Below are 17,473 nucleotides of genomic sequence, written 5' to 3' on the forward strand. Positions count from 1 at the left end.
AGGGCTTCTCCCCTGTATGTGTTCTCTGATATGTTGTAAGGTAAAATTTATTAGTGAAACATTTCTCACATTCACTACATTGGTAGGGTTTCACTCCTGTGTGTTTTTTCTAATGTTTAGTGAGTTTAGACTTTTTATAGAACATTTTCAAATGTATATTGCATTCAAAAGTTTTTCTCCTCACTTGAGTTATCTCTTGGGTGATGAGAGCTGACTTATCACAGGCTTTCCCACATTCATTATATTTACAGGATGTCTCTCCATATAAAACCTTTTATGTGTCAATAATATTGGCTCTGTGCTGAAGGCCTTCCCTTTTCTACTCTATTCAAAAGGCTTCTGCCCAGTGTGCATCTTGGGATGATAAGGTGTTCACAATGTAGGCACAATTTCTCAGTCATGTTAAGGTCATCAGGTTTCTCTCCAGCATGTGTCTCATTGGGCTCTCTAAGAAGAAGTATGTTCTGATATACATAAAACTCTTCAGGCCTTGTTCCTGAATAATTTCCATTATTTGTAACCAAATTTGAAATGTGATTTGAGCTCAATTTAAATGATTTTCCTAACTCAACTCTCTCCTCAGTTGATATGTTGCTGTTGCTGATTACGACTTACCACAAATGTCTACTTTAACTTTCTTGTTTCCTCTCAATTAGGTCAAATATGTGGACTTCAGAAATGGGGGGGGGGGAACCATATCCACGAACCACACATAAGCATATCCTATTGAATACTCATGTAATGGTAAAAAAAGTTTCTTCCTATCCTACTGGCATATGATTTTATAAAAATTAATAATGGCTATTGGCTTTATGAGTATAAGGGTTTACTGACTTAATGTAGTAAATTGTATTAATAAATTTTCTAATGTTAAATCATCTTTTTCTTTCTTCTTTATTTTTTTCATTTTTAATTCGTAAGTCCAGGACCACCCCTTTCCATGCTCCTATGCTGGGTCCTCCTCAGTTTCATGATTTCTGATGTGGTGGTACACAAGGCTGACTCCTGTCCTCATTTTCTTATCAACTCCTTACATTGCCTCCTCTATAAGTATGCCTTTTAAATATCAGTTTTTGGACACCAATTTCCAAATTTTATCTTCATGAGTGATGTCCACCCTCAAATCTACATTTTATATTCATATATGTATTATATGTCAATATCACAAAAGAGTTAACTTGAAGTGAAGCTTTGCCAAAGCAAACACTTAATAATCCCCCCTAAAGCAGCCTTCTCTGACTTTCTAAATTTTCACATCCCATTTTTCTCTTTCGCTCTGATCAAATATTCCTTGTAATTTGTATACATCTACTTAACATATATTTTCTTGTTTCCTTCTCATCAGAATGTAAACTCTATGAAAGCAATTATTTACACATGGCTGTTGTAGATACAACTAGGAAATCACCAGTGCTTAAAACTTGCTTGATGAAAATGTGTTGAAAGAATAAATGAATTAGTAAACATCTTTGCTATACTCTGAATAGCCCCCCAAAATTCACATTGAAGCTTGATCCTCATTATAACAGTGTTAAGAGGGTGGGAAATCCAATTATGGTATTTGACAAGTAGGGCTTTAGGGAAGTGATTAGATAGTAAGGGCTATGTCCTCATAAATGAATAAATGAATAAATCCATTAATGAATTAATGGCTTAATGGGTTATCAGTAAGTAGACTGGCAGCTTTATAAGGAGAGAGAGAAAGCATGTATATGCACTCTTTCTACTCTCACCATGCTAACTTGCACCCTGCAACACCTAAGGACTCTGCCTAGAGTCCCAACCAGAAAAAAGGGCCTCACCAGATGCACCCCTTTGACCTTGGACTTCTTGGCCTCCAGAATGTAGGAAATGCCACTTTGGTTCTTTATAAATTACCCAGGTTCATGTATTCTGTTATAAACAACAGAAAACAGACTAACATAGTCTGAAGAAAATAAAATATCCATAAGAATGGAGGAAAAGACAGCAGCTGAGAACACTGGAAAGCGAATAGCAAAGAATAATGTCTAAGAAGAGAAAGGCAGGAATTAAATTTTGAAAAAATATAAAAAAAAATATTCAGCAACATAATAGGCAAAGGTGTATGTGTGAGAGCCCTCCCTGGAGATAATACAAAGCATGTGTTTGATGCATGTAGATGAGCTGTCCTCCAGTCAGGGACCTGCAAAAAAACACAGAAATAGCTGGGGAGATCCAATCAAGATGGCGGAATAGACGGTCCACAGCGTCACTCTCTCCCACAAATCAACCAAATTTACAACTATAAAAATGTAACATCAGCCGAGCCAGGGCCACTGGAGCTCAGGGGAAGAGGAGGAGAGACCTACAGAGTTCATGAAGGCGGGAGAAACTACAATGAGAGAAAGAAAAAGCTGCTCTGAGCATTTCAGGCCGTGGCTGCTTTAAGGCTTGAGCTGCTGAGCGCATGGAGCAGGAGCCAGCAGAAGCTGCAGCTGTGCCCTTCAGATGGAGTTACTTGGAGGCAGCAAGAGAGAAGAGGGCCTTGGCGGCCCCCAGGACAGCAAGACCACTAATAGGGTTCACGTGAACCCATGCAGGAGCAAGGAGCCAGAACAACTGAGAAAAGGGAGCCACTCAGAGGCCAGTGAGTCATCGCAAGGGACCAGCACAGGCCCATCCCAGGGGAAGTGTTTGCAGCACAGGCAGTGGGGGAGTCGTGCCCACCAGGGGAACACTGGGACACAGCAAGAACAGCTGATCTGCCCCCCAATCAGCACAGGACCACTCAGAGGAGACTGGTCAGGAATGCAGAATTTCATGGGGTACAATTTGATGAAAAAACTCAGGCCCAGATCAGAGATTCTACAGAATACAGATCCACCAGGTCTCTGGAGAACTGGAAGTACCTATAAGGTCAACCATTAAACCCTGAGCTGCACAAAAAGCCTTCCCTAGGGAAACAGCAGCAAAGTAGCAATTTAAGCAACCACACAGCTCAAGTACTGGTTCCCACAGGAAGTTCCCGTGTTAGAAGCAAAGGACAAAAAATTAGTTCTAGCCCAGGCACACCACCAGCACCTTGGGGCCTGCCTGGGAACTGGAGGCTTGGATCTGGGGACAGAACCCCACTCCCACTTCCAGGCAAACTGCACCAGTGCCTCAGGGCCATCCTGGAGACCTGAAGCATGGAGAAGGGGACTGGACCCCCCTCCCACAACCAGGCACACCATGCCAGCACCTCAGAGCCCACCCAGGGACCCAGGGCATGCAGAAGGGGACCGGACCTCCCTCCCACAATCAGGCACAACATGCCAGCACCTCGTAGCCCACCCAGGGATCTGGGGCAAGGAGAAGGGGAGTGGTCCTCTCTCTCACAACCAGGCACACCACGCCAGAGCTTCAGGGCCTGGCCAGGGACCCGAGGCATGGAGAAGGGGAACAGACCTCTCTGCCACAACCAGGCACATGGCGCCAGCACCTTGGGGCCTGCTGAGGGATCAGAGGCATGGATAAGGGGACCAAACACATCCCACAACCAGGCATACAGCCAGTGCCAAGGAGCATGCAAAAAACAGCACCTCCACGTGGGTGACCCACCACAGCCACCACAGTAACCATGGCTGCTGACACCACAACCACCACGCAGATGGTCCACCAACCACTGGAGTGCATTCACACAGGAAGAGTTACCAGCAGAGACAAAGAAAAGAAGAGGGTGTCTCTCTCCAAAAAACCCATTTCAGAGTGACAGAAGCAGCTTCTGCTCTATGATAATATTGGGGGACCCGATCACATCTATCAGCATTGGACAGATCATCTAGGCAACAAGTTAACAGAGTAACCATTATCTTTCAGAAGGAGAGAAGAAATCTAGGGCAATTAGAAGGGGGAGGGGGAGGTATAGGGGAAGGGGAGAGGTTGGTCAAGAGGCATAAAGAATAATTACAATTTGTAACAATATATATGCTAGTAATATTGATTTAATCAACATATCTCAATGTTCAACCCCAAAAATATGTATAATCGATTTTGATTCAATAAATAAAATAAATTTTAAAAATAAAAAATAAAATTAAATATTGAAAAAACACAGAAACAGCTGAATGCTCCCTATGTCACTGAGCTTTACTCTTCCCAGCCTCTGCCCAGTATGTGCCAACTAACCTGGGAGGCTCTGGTTTGGGAGTTCTCCTACCATCCAGTTCTCTGCTCCTTGCTCCAACTTGAACATCACCTCAGGTTTGGTAATACAATGCTCTGTTAATGGAAAAAAGCTTAGGACTTTGTCAAACTGCCAAGTCAGACCCTTGGAAAAATGACAAGGGCTCAGTTTCAGAAGTTGTGCAATGTGGGGGGGGGGGGGGACACAACAATCACAGCAATTCCTTGAACTTGTTAAGACAAGTGGACAGATATGATGTTGATGGGGCAATGGGGGAGAGAAAGGGGGGAAAGGAGGAATTGGTAAAGGGACATGAAAATCAACTGCATTGTATATTGACAAATTAAAATTAAAACAAAATAATAAATGTTCACCATAACTCTCTTGTAAAATAAATAAATAAATGAGACAGGGGGAGAGAACTTGTGCAATGAAGGGGTCGATTTGAACTTTTTGTCGGAGAGGGATGATATATACGTTCTTCATGAAATGGGATCTTACCTAAATAGCATTAAACCTTATAAACAGTTCTTTTACTTACCAACAAAGAAGAAAGTGTTGTTCCTGGGACTTACTCTGGAGTTGCACTCACCCAATGATACCAGGCTGCTGGGTCAGCATCATGTCCCTGCATGAAGTCATTTGAGCATAATCCAGGTCCTGCCACTCCTCCCAGGTGAAGTCCACAGCCACATCTTCAATGAACACCAACTCCTGTAATGGTACATTTATCTCTAACTCAAGTCATCAGCTCTGGGTCACAAAAAAGGAATCTGGGAGTGCATACTTCTGTGTGTGTGTGTCATGTGTATCTTACATAAGAGGCATCTGCATTGTACTCCATATGGTAGGAGAAAGAATAACCATAGGAGGAATATCCTGCCACTGTAATAACTTATTAATTACTAAAAATACTATTCCAAAGCTTACCTTATAGATCTAAAACCATTGTTGTTGCTGATGATAAAAGTATGAATAAAATTCTGCTCCTCCAAGGAGCTTATGATCTGGTATGAAGATATAAATACATACCTGGAATAATGTATTAGATGAACTAACTTAGACACAAGTTCAATGAAGACTGGGGTAAAAAATATATATATTTAGTTTTATTTCGTACTCAGTTTGCATTTCACTTAAATGCCAAAGATATGTAGCTCTTCCATGTGAATCACATGTTCTCATGAATATGAGGTAACAACAAAAGTCCAGTCACAAGGACCCCAAGAACACATCCCACATTAACAGAACCACACACAGCACCTTGTCTAGGTGAAGGATACTGGACCATGAAAAGATATAAAAAACACCATTGAAAGACCTGATTATGGAGTGATTCCACATTTAAATATTTGACCTAATTCAAACAATAAAACATTTTATGCACTTATTCTCGTTTTTTAATTATTTATAAATTAAAAGCACATACAAAGGCATCCCAAAATTTCCTTCCTACATGCCAAAGAATTACCTGTATGCACTCCTGGATGAACACAGCCACTTCCCAAACCACAGGGTATAAATAACGAGATCCCATAAGAAAAGGTAAGGTACACGACCAGATTTGCATTTTAATAGTCATCCACTAGGAGGTGAAGAATGGGAAACGACCTAGGGAGAGTCAAAGCAAAGAAAACAGAATGACAGAAGATCACCTACATCAGGACACAAAGCAGTAAGCAAACAGAAGAGGGAAGTAATGCTATAAAGAGGGGGGGGAAGGAAAGAAACAGCAGGAACAGAATGTGGTATTAATTTGCTGTGCAGAGGCTAAAAAGAAGAGTTTTATTCCCAGGCTGACTACAAGATCGCAGCTATTTAGGCACTGGCACTGTACGGTTGTTGGGGTGAGAAGGACTGAAGCCATGTTGGGACCTAAAACTGCCTGGCCTATGGAGGGAGGGAGGATTTTTAAGAGGACAGTTTTTTTTCTCTCCACTCTTTCTTCCCATCCCCTGACTTTCTTATCTTGTTCACTAAATAGGAAAACAAGGCCAAGAAGATAATTAGTACTTTGCAAAGCTCAAAGTTCTTTCTTTGAGACTTGTAGAGTTTTGAGAAATGATCAAGGCCAAATGACTGGAAGCTGGTCTTGGGCACAAGCCAAATACACCAGCGCAAATCAAAATCTTGCAGGGTCCTGAGAAAACAGCAAAGATGAAAACAGAAACCAGACGAGGCCTTGGCGAGACATTGTACCTGCCGATAGACACAGACCACTCATAACTCATGTCTCCTGCTCTCCTGCTTTTCACCTCCCACATTCCATTCCCTCAACCCCTCTTTTAAAAGCCCCTCAGTAAATCTAAATCTTGGAGATGGGACAGCCTCCCATCTCCTCCAGCTAAATATATCTGCGTTTCTAACACCACCCTTTTCTTTTTTTCTCAAGGGGGCGGGCAGCTGGACCTGAGTTCGGTAACAAGGTGAAATTTGGAAAATGAGAGAAAAATATAACAGGCAGAAGTGACACAAACTTGGAAACATTATATTTGAAATATCTGTTGGGATGTCCAAATGGCAGTTGGATATATGATTCCAGAGTTCAGGAGAGAGATCTAAGCTGAAGATAAAGATTTGGAAAGTATCAAAACTTCAATGGTACCTGAAGCCATCAGAGTAAATGACCTAAGAGACTGAAAGAAGAAAAACAAAGATAAGTAAGAATCTGCAGAAATGTTAATATTTAAAGATAGAAGAGAAATAGACTTTGAAGACCAGGAACAAACTTTCTGAGTTTATTGCATGAACAAAGGAAAACTCAGTATTAAGAAGTCTACCTATATAATTTGCCACCTCTCCCCCAGGATGATGGAGACACAAAGGATTACTCAAAGCCCATTTCTTCTGAGCAGTGAGAGGCCCGAAAATGGTTACCTCCAGGAATAATTCTTTCAAGAGCAGAAAGATCCTGGAAATTGCCCTGAATCAGGTTCTCTCTCCATTTTTATTTTCCAGGCAAGAAAGCCTGGAAAGTTCCTTACAGAAAAGGAACATAGGTGGCCACAAAAAGAACAGTAAGATATTTGTCATGGCAACAATCATTAGGTTTAGCTGCACCAAGGACATCTGCCCTAATAGCAAGCATTATTGCTGTTACAATTCTTTATCTACAACAGAGACATTAGCCCAGGAAAAGTTTTCTGTCTTTCCCAAGCTTAACATTTCTATGTGCAATTCTAAAAAGTTAGGCCCTGTAAAGTACATTTGCTTTATTAATGTTGGTATCCTCCACAATAATTCAACACATTTGTAGTTCTATGGAGCAAAATCCTTTGATTATTTACATAGACATTAAGAAGGTGCTTTTAGAAATATATTTCAGCTATCTGTGCCCATAAAAAGCTTGGAAGTCATCACTCCATCCTAAAAACAAAGAAGAAGCGGAAGAGATTGAAAAATCAAAAACTCTTCTGAGATCCCTAAGAGAGGGGAGGACATGGGGTGAACCACTACCCCCCAGATTAGAGAGGCAGACAGGCAAATATACAGAGTCATGGCTAATAGGAACAGAGACTTACAAGAGTAAACCACCATGGGAACCAGTGCCAGAGCAGGAAAACCTGAATTGTGGATGACAAATTGCTGGAAGCTCAGTGTGGTCAACTCCAAGAACTAACTCCAGGGGGACCCAGTCATAAATGGGTCTCCATAATATTGTGAAATTTACCTCCCAAGACCTTGACCAGGTTTCTACAGTGAATAGTAAACTCCCCTCCTGCTTCCACCAGTGGGAGAGGAAAAGGCAAACCATTATGAAATATGCCAGAGAACTCTACTTTTCTTAACAAGACCTGCTCTCAGGAGAAACTACTTAACTGCAGCCTAACCTGCTGTAATATTATCAGAGCCTAAATGATCTGGACGAAGGGAAATACCCAACTCCAGCCCACTCTAGCCTTCCATAGGACAGACATGTCATATGTCTCTTATCATATGACAGAAGAGGAATATCCAACTCCAGCACACTCCAGCCACCCTGGCCCACCTAAGGAGAAAGAAAAAATAAACTGAGGAACACTTTCTTTTCATGGTGTGGGCACCCAAACTCTTGACCTTGGTTTTATAATGCCATGCTCTAACCAACTGAGAAACACTTTTGAAGTTCACACTCCAAAGACAGAGGCTCATTACATGAATGAGACTTTATCATAAGATTGCAGACACTCTACTACGATCTGAATGTTTCTGTCTCCCCAAAATTAAAATATTGAAAAATAACCCCAATGCACTAGAATTAACAGGTGGGCCCTTTGGGATGTGATTAAGTCATGGGTGCTCTGAGCCTTATCAGGATGGGTCTCATGAGAGGGATTAGTGCCTTTATGGAAAAAAAACAAAGAAAGCGTCCTTGCCCCTTCCACCATGTGAGGACACAAGGCAGGTGCCATCTATGAGGAATGGGCCCTAACCAGGCACCAAATCTCCTGGAGACTTGATTTTGGACTTTCCAGCCTCAAAAACTGAGAGCAATAAATTTCTGTTGTTTATACATTGCACACTATATGGTATTCTGTTGTAACAGCCCAAACAAATTAACACAGCTTCCCCTCTTCCACGCCTTGTCACTACCTTACTGAATGCATTTTTACCGCATGTCCTTTTACCTAGTATAACATATCTGGCTATAAAAAAATTACAAGGCATTCTAAAAGACAAAAAAACATAACTTGAAGTGACAGAGAAAGGATCAGAACAATGTATGGCTAGGATGTTGAAATGATCAGACAGGGAATTTTTAATATGTTAAGGGCTCAGAGGGATAAACCAGACAGTATTCAACAACAGATGAGCAATGTAAGCATAGAGAAAAAAGTCCTAAGAAAGAACCAGACTAAAAAACTACTGATCAAAAACACTGCAAAAGAAATAAAAAATGTCTTTGGCTTATTAGTAGACTGGACACAGCTGAAAAAAGAATCTATGAGCTTGAGGATAAAACAATAGAAACTTCAAAAACTGAAAAGCAGGGGGGAAAAAAAAAAAGACCAAAAAACCCCATAATATTCAAGGACTATGGGACAAGTACAAAAGATATAATAAAAAAAAAAAGACCAAAAAACCCCATAATATTCAAGGACTATGGGACAAGTACAAAAGATATAATATAGTGATGAGAATAGTAGAAGGCATGGGTGGGGGGGAAACAGAAGAAATATGTGAAACAGTAATGCCTAAGACCTTTCACAAATTAATGTCAGACACAAAACCAAAGATCCAGGAAGCTCAGAAACAACCAAGCAGGATAAATGCCAAAACTCTACAACTAGGCATATAATTTTCAAACTACAGAAAATCAAAAATAAAGAAACATCTGAGAGAAATGGGGGTAGAGGGAAGAACATCTTACCCAGAGAGAAACAAAGATAAGAGTTAAATCCAACATCTCCTCAGAAACCCTGCAAGCTATAAGAGAGTGGAGTGAAATATTCAGTGTTGAGAGAAAAAAAACACCAACCTGGAGTTCTGTATCCTGTGAAATCATCCTTCAAAAGTAAAGGAGAAATACTTCCTCAGACAGACAAAAATTGAAGGAATTAGATGCCAGAACACTTGTCTTGCAAGGAATGTTAAAATTTTTCTTCTTTAGAGAGAAGAAAAAGAGGTCAGAAACACGGATATACATACAGAAAGAAAGAGCATTGAAGAAGAAATAAGTGAAGGTAAAATAAACATTTTTTATTCTTCACTGATGTTGGGAAAATATAGAAAATTGGTCAGGGCCCCTCGGATGTTCAGAGTCTTGCTGAGCACCTGATGTGGGTGTGTGCGTGTGCCCCAGTGTTCCTTGTTAATGCAGTTGCGTGTGCACGCCCGGGTGTTTTGAGTTATGGACTTAAGTATAAAGGACTAATGGCTCTGATATGCAAGGCTTCTTTTTTTTTTTTTTTTAATAGGTAACCACTTTTATTAGGTCTTTTTATATTTTTCCGGGGTTTCTTTATATAGATACAAGAAAATAAGAAAGAAGAATACATTTTGCTTTTCCTGCCACTGTTAGGAGTGGTCTTTTTGTTTTTTGGGGTTTTTTTTACTTTTTTTAAATTTATTTATTTATTTTTTGTTAAATTTTTATTTTGTCAATATTTGTTTTTTTTTTTTTACTTTTTTTAAATTTATTTATTTATTTTTTGTTAAATTTTTATTTTGTCAATATACACTGTATATGATTATTATGGCCCATCACCGAGATGCTCTGGGAAGCCACTAGGGCGGCTGCTCCTAGCTCTGAATAAAGCCTATTATTTCTTCACCCATGACTTCCAGGACCTTTTCCTATTGCCTAGCTCGTAAACCTGTGTGTGAAGGGTTTGTGACCCAGTCTGGAAAAAGGGCTAGAGGGGTCTGTGAGCCCTAGCCCTGGCTCTATAATAGGCATAGTTGGCAGCAGGATTTTGAGCAGGTACAGGAGCCAAAAGCCCCTTGGGAGGAGGAGGAAATGTGGCAACTCTTGAATATGTCATGAACTATGACCACTTTCCTCTTGACCGTGATCTAGTTGCTGCTCTCTATACTGCATGTCAGCATAGACGAGGCACTACAGTGGAGAGCCCCTTGGAGGGGGAGGAAGTGTGGCTGTCCTTGAGCATGTGGCACCCAGTGGCCACTTTCCTGCTGACCAGAGCCTGGCTACTGCTCGCTATACTGCAAGCTGGTCGAGATTTGAAGCAGAAAGCAGAGTCATTAGAAGCATGGATAAATGTCCTGGAGGATGACATGCAGTGACTGGCCACTCCTGCCTCTCACACCAGGGAGGATGACAAACCCAGTGGTGAGTTGGGGGAGACTGTACGTCTCCAGGCACAACCTGTTGTGCATCAGAAAGTGAAACACAAGCAGCCTATGGGACTGGGTGGACAAGCAGTGGGCAGTCCACAGGTGACCCAATTCACTACCTATGTCCTGTATACCCAGGTTGAATTAGTTGACTTGGAGAGACAATTCTGGCAGAAAAGGGGGGAGCCCCTGGCTGCTTGGCTGCTGCAGTTATGAGACCTAGGGGTGGATAGTGTGGTATGCTCTGGTGAGGAGATGGAAAAATTGGCCTCCATTACCATGCACCCATCCCTGAGGCAACGGCTACAGAATAGCTACAGATACGCACAAGAGCCAGGTAATCACTCCTTGATGGACTGGGTAAATGTGGCTTCCCGAACTATGTGGGCAAATGCTGAAGAACTGCCTGAGGTCGTGAGTAAGTGGCAAACATATGCTGAGTTGGTTCAAATAATTCGGGAGCTGGGGATGAGGAAGTCCATGTTTAATGTGAACACCCATGGCCTGGATGATGAAAGTTTTACAGGCAGCATGAGAGACATGGTGCTGCAGAATGCCCCATCAATGTCCTTTGGGTCACTGATGGCCATACTGGCCCCATACATTGGTCGTCCTATACATGAGGTAATGACCATGATAGCCAGCTTGGGTGAAGTAGAGGATAGCAGACAAGCAAAAGAGGTCTGAAAGGTGGCTAAGACCAAACCCCCAAGAAATGCTCAGGATTTTATCCCAAAGGGACCAAGCAAGACTATCCATAAGCAGATGTAGCTTGACTTGCTTGCAGCAGAGGTTGATAGCAAGAAAATTGACTGGCAACCAAATGTGGTCCTGTGTACCTTGTGGCAGCAATTGCACCCAGAACAACGTTTCACTAAAAGTCTGGAAACAGGTAGCAAGGTATGCTCAGTGGATTTAAAGGATTGTTTGGTTGCTCCTGAGGAGGTGGATGAACTGTTCCATTCTGATTAGGGAGCAGGCCAAGGTGCTCATCTTTTGGGGGCAGTCGAGGACAAGAGGCCTCATGTTGAATCGGCAATACATTGGTCGAGGACAAATGTGCAGCATGTTTTGGCTTTGGAGGATACAGGCACAGAATGTAGCCTGATATATGGCAATCCAGATAAGTTTCCAGGGGCCACAGTTCATATAGATGGCTATGGAGGACAAACTACTGAGGTCAAAGCTGTGTCACTGCCATTGGGCATAGGATGATTACCACCTCATGTATCTACTGTACATATATCTCAAGTAGCTGAACACCTCTTGGATATGGATGTACTTTATGGTTTGCACCAGCAAACAACAATTGGAGACTTTCAGCTGTGAATATGGACAGTAAAGCCTGTGTTATGGGGATATGCTAAGCATGACCCACAGATGTTACCCAAGCCAAGACATGTAGCTAATGTAAAGCAGTATCACCTACCAGGAGGACAGGCAGAGATAGGTGCTACTATATTGAAGGGAAAGTTGGCATTATTCATCTAGCTCACAGCCCATTTAATGCTCTGGTATGGCCAGTGAAAAGACCTGATGGTACCTGGAGAATGACTGGATATTATCAAGAACTAAACAAAGTAATGCCTCCTTTGCTTGTGGCCGGGCCTTCAGTTCACAATTTGATGGACCAGCTGATGAATCAGCTGGGAACTCATCATTATGTATTGGAGCTTGCAAATGCTTTTTTCTCTATTCCAATCTTGGCTGATAGCCAAGATCAGTTTGCCTTCACTTGGGAAGGGGGGCAGTGGACGTTCCAAGTATTGGCCCAAGGTTATCTGCTTAGCCCAACCATCTGTTATGGTCTAGTGGCTGGAGACCTAGCCAAGTGGGCTAGGCCAAGCACAGTTACAGTTTTTCACTACATTGAGGATGTGTTACTAACCTGATTCTCTTGCAGATTTAACCAAAGCAGCTCCAATGCTGCTAAGTCTTTTGGAACAATGTGGGTGGGCCGTGACACAGCCAAAGTGCAAGGACCTGGGCTGTCAGTCAAATTCTTGGGAGTGGTCTGGTCGGGTAAGATGAGAGTCATTCCAGAAGCTATTATAGACAAGATACAGGCATAACCTCAACCCACAACTGTAGCTTAGCTACAGACATATTTGGGACTTCTGGGGTATTGGAGAGCTTTTGTACCCCATATGGCCCAAATGGCATGCCCAGTGTATGCATTAACAAAGAAAGTACCCCATATGGCCCAAATGGCATGCCCAGTGTATGCATTAACAAAGAAAGGATCCTCCTGGGTTTAGACTGAATGAGTAAAACAGGCTTACTGGGCTACAAAAAGGGCAATACAGCAAGTACGGGCTTTATAAGTGGCTGATCCCACTAAGCCTTTTGAGTTAGACATACATATAACCCAAGAGGGGTTAGGATGGGGTTTGTGGCAGAGACATGACCAATTCCAAACACTTGTAGGATTCTGGTCTCAGCTCTGGAAGGGTGCTGAAGTATGTTATTCTCTAATACAAAAACAGTTAGCAGTTGTGTATTCTGCCTTGATAGCCACTGCAGCTATCACAGGAACTGCCAGAGTCCTAGTAAGAATGACATACCCCCTACCAGGTTGGCTGCTCATGTGGGCAACCAACCCTAAAACGGAGTAGCTCAGACTCCCACTCTAAATGGGGAGCATATATAGAAAAAAGGAGCACTATGTCAATGAGTCCTCTGTCCAAAGAGTTGCAAACTGTACTAGGCCCAGCAGAGGTTGTGAAGGAAACTTTGACAGAACCCTTACCCATGGAGATGGAGGCTACACCTTTCCATGAGGGACAGGGACGTATCACAGAGCAAGTTTGATATACAGATGGCTCTAGCATGGGACCCTCAGCATCATGGACAGCTATTGCTGTCCAGCCCTTAACAGATACTATGTGGTACAAAAACAGCACAGGGCAAAGCAGTCAATGGGATGAATTGAGAGCAGTATGGATGGTGATTTAAAAATGAACCTGGGTCATTAAACCACCTGTACTGACATCTGGGCTGTGTACAAGGGTTTAACCCTTTGGATCTCTACTTGGAAATATCAATGGTGGATGGTAGGCCACCGACCGCTGTAGGGACAAGCCTTAAGGCAATTGAACAGACAATAAGTTATATGAATGTAAGGATCATTTATCCTCACTAAGGGAACATTGCAGAAGATTCCAAATGCATAGAATGTACAGCAAGAGACCCTGAAGGGGTGGATTGTTGGGAAAATATAGAAAATTGGTCAGGACCCCTCGGATGTTCAGAGTCTTGCCAAGCATCTGATGTGGGTGTATGCATGTGCCCCAGTGTTCCTTGTTAATGCAGTTGTGCCTGCATGCCCGGGTGTTTTGAGTTATGGACTTAAGTATAAAGGACTAATGGCTCTGATATGCAAGGCTTCTTGAGACGCTCTGGGAAGCCACTAGGGCAGCTGCTCCTAGCTCTGAATAAAGCCTATTATTTCTTCACCCATGGCTCCCACGACCTTTTCCTATTGCCTAGCTCATAGACTTGCTTGTGAAGGGTTTGTGTCCCAGTCTGGACAGCAGGCTCGAGGGGTCTGTGAGCCCTAGCTCTACAACTGATCTAACAGATGACAGGCCATTCACAATAATAGTAGTGACAATGTACACAGTTATGTATACAGTTATATAACTTACGTTATATAAGATATATAACATATATATTACACACACAGAGTCATGTCAGCTTATATATAAGTGAAATAAAGTGACAATGATAGAAAGATGGGAAAATGGGTGGAAACAATTAGGATTATTTTGTATGAGGTAGTCACACTGCCCATGAAGTGGTATAGTGTTAGTTGAAAATGGACTTGGACTTCTTGTAAATGTACAGTTCAAACTTTAGGGCAACTAGTAGGGAAAAAAAAGTAAAACAAAAATTAAAATTATTTTTTAAAAAACTTCATGCTCAGAAAGAAGAGAAAATGAAAATCATGTAAAATGCTCAAATAACATCACATAAGACAGAAAAAGAGTGGAAGACAAAAGAGCAAAAAACAAGGTAAATGAAAACAGCCACAAATATGGTAGATAGTAATCCAATCATATCAATAATCACTTTGAACATCCACGGTCTAATTGAACCAATTAAAAGTGATTATAAGAGTAAATCAAAAATACAAGACCCCACTGTATATTCAGCCTACAAGAAACCTACATTAAACAGAAAGACACACATGGGCTCGCCGTGTTTCAGGATGCCTGTGGCGATGGGAAATCCAGTTATCAAAATTGACTCCAGAAGAGAACCTAACAGACCAGTAACAATGAAAGAAATTGGGAAATTTATCAAAAATCTATCATCCCCCAAAACACCAGGCCCAGATTATGTTAGAGGTTTAAAAAAAAAAATCCTTCATGTGTCGGGTCTGCCGCCGGCCGACCCGAACAGCCCTAGCCTCGTTCCTTTTGGTGGGTGAGCGAATGGCCCAGATTCCTCTTTCCCTCCTGTCCCCTTTGGAAGGAGACGAGGGAAGAGAGCCATGAAGAGAGGTGAGCACATCACCGGCCCCAACCAACCCGGTTAAAGGACACTCAGACACGGTGGGAGTTCTGTCAAGCAGTTCTGTTTATTATCACACAAGCACTTGCTTTTAAAGGCAAATGGGGAAGGGAGGTTTTTAACATAATTCTATCATCTTAAAGGTCAAGAGCATGCATCCTGTCTCAATGCCTAGCTATTACAATCACGCAGTGTTCACGAGCGCAGAAGTGTGTATTTGGCCAATAAGGGCTAAGGCAAGGTTCCCACAGACACTCCCACCCTACTTCCTCCCGTGCCGTCTTAGGCTGCCACGCTAATATGCCCTTGTGGGCCCATAATGGCGCCATTTGTAATGTCACTTAGGGTGGCATTAGTTTTTAAGGCCCGACAATTCCCCCTTTTTGTTTAATAAGGCAGCTGGAGGCGGCTAACCTTCCCAGCCTCACCTCCATTCCCTCTGGTGGCTGTGCCTGTCTTAGGTTGTTTCCCTCTGGAAATCTTACCCGTCATTGACTATCCAGCCAAGTGGGGGTGGGGCAGAGCCTTACAGATTGGCGTTGATTTTTTAAAGGGCCATATTGACCCAAGGGCTGTCAGGGCTTTCATTATGGGCCACCTCCTCTACCACCTGGGTGAGCATTACAAGAGAGGTGGTGTTGCGCCTTATAAGGGACACAACCTGGTGAATGGCATAAGGCCCCAAGATGAATAAGACAAGGAAAATGGCTAGGGGGCCCTCCAGGGAGGACAGCAGGGTGGTGAGCCTTGGGGAACTTAAAAGCCAGCTTTGGAACCAATTACTATTGGCTTCTTGCTCTCTTTTTGTGCTTTTCTAATCCTTCTCTAAGCTTAGCTAGGGAATCCTTGACCACTCCAGAGTCGTCGGAGTAGAAGCAACACTCTTCTTTGAGGGCAGCGCATAATCCTCCTTGCTGTAAGAACAACAGGTCTAGTCCATGACGATTCTGTAAAACAACTTCAAAGAGTGATGTTAGCGATTTTTTTTAAATGTGATACAGACACCTCCAAGCGACCAAGATCTATGTCCACTGCCTCCCTAAGGGAAGCTACCTGTTGATGTGCCAAGGCTATTCTGGCGGTCCTGGTACCCGCTCCAATAACTCCCAAGAGGGAGCTGATAGCCACCGCAGCTGCCCCTGTGGCCCGCTTGTTTTGGGTCCACTTTATTTCGGGTTTTGGGGGTGGTGAGATTTGCCACAGTGCTGCAAAAGGGTTTGTTGGCACCTACGCAGGAACCTTTGCCAAGGACCTGCGGGAAGCGGAGTCCGGGGTTGGTGGCATTGGGCAATGCTACTGCTTGATTTATCTCTGCCTGCACATGGCAGTCTTCTTCAAAGAAGGTGCAGAACTTGATAAACAAGTTTGGAGGGAGGACAGCCTTACAGAGCATTTTCCAATCTCGGGTTGTGAAAGGTTGGTGCGCTAAGCCCTGGAGGATGTTTTCTGCCCATGGGGAATTGGGCCCATCCTCTGCAACAGCCTTTTTCAGCTCTTTAAGGTTATGAGCTTCCCAAGGGTACCAAGCAGCTGGCCTATTTCCACCGGGGCCTTTGTCAAATTTGGACCTACAGTCCTTTTTCCAATGTAACCCTTTTTTACATCGGGGGCAAGGTGTGGTAGGGGGTTTTTTGCCTTTAGCCTTGGGACATTGGCTTTTAAAATGACCTTGTCTTCCGCAACCAAAACATTGTCCCTTGAAGGGTGGGGAAGTATTGTTTCCTGAGGGGATCAGGGTTTTAAATGCCTTGAAGGCTTCGGTTAAGTTTTGTATCTGAGCCTGCAAGGCTAAGGATAAAGTCCTGGCCTCGGCAACAGCCTTTTTTAGTTCTTTTACAACGTTGACTGGATAGGCCTGAGGGGCCACTTCCACCCACAGGCTGCGGATGGCTGGGGGTTCCCAGCGAGCCATGGCAGGAAAAGCCTGCGGCTCTGCCAGGGGTGTTTTTAAAGGTGGGCTAGCCTCCTCCACTTCTTCAGGTGCCACTTTCTCTCCTTCAGCTAAACTTTGGTGGGTGAGTATGCCGGGAGAGGAGGGTACAGGGTAGGGGCATA

This window comes from Galeopterus variegatus, unplaced genomic scaffold (genome assembly GCF_000696425.1).
Source record: "Galeopterus variegatus unplaced genomic scaffold, G_variegatus-3.0.2 Scaffold3380, whole genome shotgun sequence".
In the NCBI taxonomy this organism is placed as follows: Eukaryota; Metazoa; Chordata; class Mammalia; order Dermoptera; family Cynocephalidae; genus Galeopterus; species Galeopterus variegatus.